This window comes from Melopsittacus undulatus, chromosome 9, assembly GCF_012275295.1.
Source record: "Melopsittacus undulatus isolate bMelUnd1 chromosome 9, bMelUnd1.mat.Z, whole genome shotgun sequence".
NCBI lineage: Eukaryota > Metazoa > Chordata > Aves > Psittaciformes > Psittaculidae > Melopsittacus > Melopsittacus undulatus.
In genome coordinates, this window is record NC_047535.1 from 14,817,364 (window position 1) to 14,823,363 (window position 6,000).

Here is a 6,000-nt window from a genome sequence, read left to right on the forward strand (position 1 = left end):
ACAGATCTAAAGGCCTGGTTGTACCATACTCACATGCAGTGAGTGGTATGACACTGACTATATATAGTATGCTGCACTAGTCTCTTTAGGTAGGAAGAAACCCCAAAAATAGATGTAATGTGTTACTGGCTCAAGCTACTACCTCCTGCATCTGAAACAATTCACCTTGCCAGTTCAGCTGGCACTTATTTCAGTTCCCAACCTAGAGAAAGGCTGGGCAAGAAAAGAAGTGAAGAGTTAACCAGTCGTACTGTAGGAGGTAACAAGTTTGTGCAGCCAGCTCTCAAATGTCATTCCTTTCTCTGGATGCGATGACATTAATTGCATCTGACAAGAAAAGTAGGTGGGCCACCATGCTAAATACAGAACAGACTCACAGTGACAATGAACAGTGACATGGGCAGAAAGGATAGGTGATGCACTGAAAAGACAAACAGATAGCTGACTACCTATATGGGACTTCAATTGAAGCAGTACAGGTGGTTTGCTTCCTAAAGCAAGAACTAAAAGCTCTCTGTACCTCGCAAGATCTGTAACTTGATTTACAGATCCTTAGCTCTTCCCAATAATCCACTAGGAAGGTGGACAAAAAAATCCGTACCAGTCTTCCAATTTCAACTGAGTATCAAAAGTGGAACTCAAGTAGTATATAAGGCCATTTAGAGCTCATACAGCACTAAGTGCATGACAATCCTGACTTACATCTAGAAGACTGTTTACTGCTGTGTGTCACAGCCCAACAGCAGCACATCAACACTCCAGTTTCAGAATAGATGAAAACCTTTCGTTTCCCAGCCCTGGGCACTAAAAGCAATAGAAAAGAGGAGGTCAATTGTTCATGGCATTACTGCTTGTTGCGGAGCAGCTCTGCTAGATTGACTCTTTGTGATCTCTAGACAGAGTGTAATGTTGTAGCAGATGAGAATATTAGGATAGCACTGTGTGCATGTGTAGAAAGATGATGGGAGTATTAGCAACATTTGCTTTACAAGCCATGAGGCGTACAAGCCAACACGTTGGAACACTTTTTAAGTTCTTGGCATCTTCCCCAGGCCAATTGTTTCACTTGTGGGACAAAAAGAAATAATTGATATTTGGAATGTTATCAGATGAACATAAAGAAAAATCACTTCCCTTAGGCTGCCACTTAAAACATTGGTACTGTAAGAAACTAATGCTTTAAATCTATCTAAATATTATGTTTACATCAAACTGATATAATTTAAGGTGTCACAAGCTAAGAAAACAAACCACATCTGTGATTTTCCTACAAATTAGAGAAAAAATAATCCTCTGAGATTTCTTTCCATTCCTTTACTCTGTGAAATGTAGGCTCCAGAAAATTCCAGTGTTTTCTTCAAAGTCCCTCTGGAGCCAGCCCTGCCCTGTAAATTTCGTTTCAGTTTGGAGATAGGAGGGAAGCCTAGTGAATCTCAACCAGGACTATCCAAAGTCACTATAGTCATCCGTAATCAAGCAGTAGCAGGGTCATGGCATTTAATTGTCCCACATCCCCTTTAATATCTTTAGAAATAAAAAGCATAGGGAGAGGGATTTTAAAAAATTAAGAGCAAAGCAGGATAACTCCATACTTCAGTTTGAAACTCACTGCTTTTAACTGATTGGATTTTCTGCCAGCTGTATCTCACCAGGGTGCATATTTACAGCAACAGCAGGAATGCAAACCCACCCTTTTAAGCAAGGTGCCGGAATTGGAATTTAAGAAGGCAAAGAAATTTGGAAATCAAGTTTTAAAAATTCTTGTTGTATCTCCATCCCCACAGGAAAGCACATTGACAGAATAAGCCTCTGAGTCACTCAATAACAGAAAATACAGAAGAGGTTTTTGCACTTGCAGGCTTCAAAGGGAATCCCTGTGGTATAAAGTACTACTGGCAATGTGTCAGAAACCCAGACTTCCACTGCAGATGCTAATATGGTCTGCTGCTGCCTTAGGAAATCATTCTTTCTCTACCAGTTGGATCAGTTCTATGAAGATTAACTCCTACCAGAATGGATGTCACGGTATTGATATTAAAGAACTTCACCTGCCAAACCCGAAACTAATGTCTTTCGTATACTCATGCTTTTGTAGGCGGCACCTCCTCACCATTTCTCTCTAGTACATAGAACTGTGCAGTCCTGCAGTTAGAATAAAAGTACTTTATCTATGAGACTGATTTCAATTTTAAGTCAGCTTTTATAAAAAGGCAGTGTTTTATCTGGAACATTATGAAAAGCGAGCAATTTGCTGTCACTTTCATTAAATGCATATCACTGATAGAGAGTATTTTCCCACTGACTTAGAAAGGTTCTCTTAAATGAATGAACTCGATGCAGCTGAAAATGGGGAAATATACTCAAAGGGAAGAGACAAAGAAAAGCAGCTAACTATTTATTTGTGCTACTCTCAGAGTTTAAGATGTACTTTTTGCATCATAGAGCCTACATAAACCATTGTTTTTCACCCTACACCATTTTAAAAATAAACTTTAGTATTCTCCAGGTTTTCAGTTATTACCTATTCCAGAGTAGTGAGCACCAACTTTCTGATAAATCCTAATGCACACAGAAACAGACCTTTACCCACTATACAAGTAACTAAACCAAACAGAGATATACTATTCTTCATTGTGGCAATGCATTTCAATTGGTGTTCTAGGAAAGTCTAAATCTTGGACTAAATGAACTGTTTTGCTCAGTTAATCTGTTAAATCCAGTGACTTCTCAATGACTCATGCATTATTTCCCATGGTGACAAGAGCTACTTCTAGTTTATTTAATGATATTTAATTAATTCTCCATTAATGCTCTTTCTTAAACAGTTTCATCATTAGTAAGAATGACTCCTACTGACTGCAAAGAGGTTAGCCCTGGGCACAAGGAGATCAAAGATTAATAAATCTGCTTATTGGTTCAGCAGTGCCATGTCAGATCTATCTATATCTGTCTTTGAAAGCTTTCTAAGCTGGCTAATGGTGCAGTATGATAATTAATATTGTATGAGTTTAATGATGCTAATTTTTCACAGTTTTCTTACCCCAGCTATTACAAAACATGAGCTGATGGATGTTACAAGCCAGGGCATTCATGCACAGGCATCCATTCACTTCATTTGTAATGCATGTTAACATGATGACACATGTGTTCATGTTGCTTTGCTATTTCAGAGGATACTGATTTTTGAAATCGATTCAGTGACTTCATCTGGAGATTCTTTAATTCAGAGCAGATTTTCCTACCCTTACTCTGAATGAGTTCTTTGCAATCTCTCCAATATGCCCATTGAAACCAAAGCGGATATTCCAGGAGTAATAATACACTGTTGCATGTGGAAAAAGGAAGCAGATTCTAGCCCACAACTATTGTTATGATTACTGAAGAATCTATTACACTGAGTGATAGAGGATAAAAGTGCCAGAGTTCATAACTATGAATGGTCCTGAGAGCAAAGACAAGCAAAATAAAGATAAGAGAACAAGGGAGTGTATGCTGGTGAGTCAGAATCATAGAATCATCGAATAGTTAGGGTTGGAAAGGACCTTAAGATCATCCAGTTCCAACCCCCCTGCCGTGGTTATAGCAAAATCATTCTGGATAGAGCAATCCAAATCATCAAGAAAAGAATACTACTGGCAGAGACTCAAACCCCAGAATGAAAGTTTAGCTCTGTGGCTGTCATTATCATAGAGATATTACAGAGAATGACTCTACAAGCTTCAGAGACAGACATAACACCAGAAAAGAGGAAAGTCAAATGTGAAGTCCAAGTCTGAGAAACAGACCTGCGAAACAGACTGTATAACTATGTTTTCCTCAGTGACTGGGAAAGACAAAGAAATGGACTGAAGGCAGAAAGGAGACAAGGTAAAGGGAAGATAATGAGCTCCTTTTGGCTAGGTTTAATTTCAGCTGGTTGTGACACCTTAGTGAAAAAAGGCATACTTAGGAGATATGAGTACAGTGATTCCAGTTTAAATTACAGGAGAAAATGACATTACTCAGAGAAACTGTAAAATGAGCGAGAAAGAAAAGGGATTTACTTCAACAAATATACTTTAATAATTATATGCTGTTACTAATTTTACACTTATTTTATGAGGTCAGTTCTACCTGCAATTACAACTGAATGGCTACAGCTCCACACAGAATGTATTTCTTTTGAAATAGTGGGGAGCCAGAAACATCAAAGGAACATTCACCTCTACATAGAGATGGGGATCTCCAGAAGAAATCTACAATCACCTACTAGAAAAGGGTCCTTGGATTCATTCTGAGTCTTCAAGTTTGTTCTTCCTTCTCTATTTCAGCTATATGTTTAGAGACTGATATACTGCAATACTCTTTGTCTTGTGGTGCAAACTTTATTTGCAGTCTACATTAATCTTTCATCACACAAAGGGTGCAAAAGGATGCCAGCTCTACATTCCTGGACCTCTGGTATCAGTGCTTTTAACTATTACAATTTTGAAAGAAAATATGCACCTAACCCACAGGTATTATGCCTACAGCATTCATTTATCTGAGCATGTGTACTTGTAGTGGAATTCATTGCAATGATATTAAAATTCTGAATATTTTCACCTTGAGATAAACATGTCTCTGATCAGAATTAAGTCTTAGTGTATGGCTTGGAACATAGGTCATGTATTTTGGTTTCATCAGAGATGAAAATAAAACAGAGCTGCTCCAAAAAGGAAAGGTTATAGCTGTTCTTGCGAGGAGTTTGGCATGACATCAGAAGAATCTGTTGTTTTGATGGGATTGCATTAACTTTGCATTGAGCTAACTCAAGGATTTCTTCTTTTTTAGGTAGTTACATAAAAGAGGACGAGGGGAAGAAGGAAAATGAAAAGAGGTTAACCATGATCCTCAGCCACTGTGATTGCTGCAGCATCAGTTCATGGAGAGTAAGCTGCAGCAATATCATGTGTAGCAGAGAGCACACATTCCACCATTCCCTCCAGCCTTTCTCTCTCCCCCACTGAATAACAAGTTCTGGTTCCCTGGAGCCCAGTAGCTGCCCATACTGCCCAGCTTGTCTCCTCTTGCCTTAGCAAAGTGGTCTGTGTGTCTTGCACTAGCCAGACTTCGCCACAGAGGAGCTAGCCTGGGGCTCTTTCTTCTTGCACAGTGTATTAGCCTGAGGAAGTTCAGAGCAGCCTGAGAGCATTTCCCCGCTTATCTTCCCCTTTGCTTAGGGACTGCCTCACAGATCTGTTTTACCAATCCAAACACAGTCCAATTAGGTTGTCAGCAGTTTGCTGGAAAGTCGGTCAATGAAGCGCTTGGAAGGGCCTGAGACTGTTTTCCAAGAGATTTAATTCCTTCAAGGGCAGGGCCTTTCTTTGCTGCCCTACACCTCCCTCTTGAAAGCACTGGAACATTTGGGGAACTGTCACATTGGATTTTATTACCATGCTTTAATGCAAGGAGACTGGAAAGTGACCTAATTCATACAAAACAAAACAAACCAGACCAGCAACAACAAAAAGAACTTGTGCAGACACCAATGCAAAGATGGCAAAGTGAAAGGGATTGGTTTTACTCAGCAAGCTATTTTCTTTAAGGAGCTAGACAATGTAAAATCCTCACAGACAAACTCTGTTAACAATTGAATTTTGTCCACTTGCTATTGGAGGAAATCTAGCTCTCAGATTCAAGGTGTTTATCACCGAAGACAATCAAAAACCTTTCTGCTTGTATTCAGTCTTTGTGAGGTAAATATGTCCGCTGAAACCCATGACTTACAGTCTGCACCTCTTTAAATCAGCACCTTATCAGCAGTTGATATAGCATATTCTATTACCATATGTAATGGAGCCAGGAACTTCCCATTCCTGGAAAAGAAGTTGCTCTTGCTTTGATCTGCACAAGAGAGGTGAATACACACACAATGTAACTGGCCATGCCTGACACTGCACTGAGGATGAACAGCCAGCCAGGTTTACTGCTCTTCCACTTACAGGAGGAAGATTACTAGATCCCACCTATCTAGGA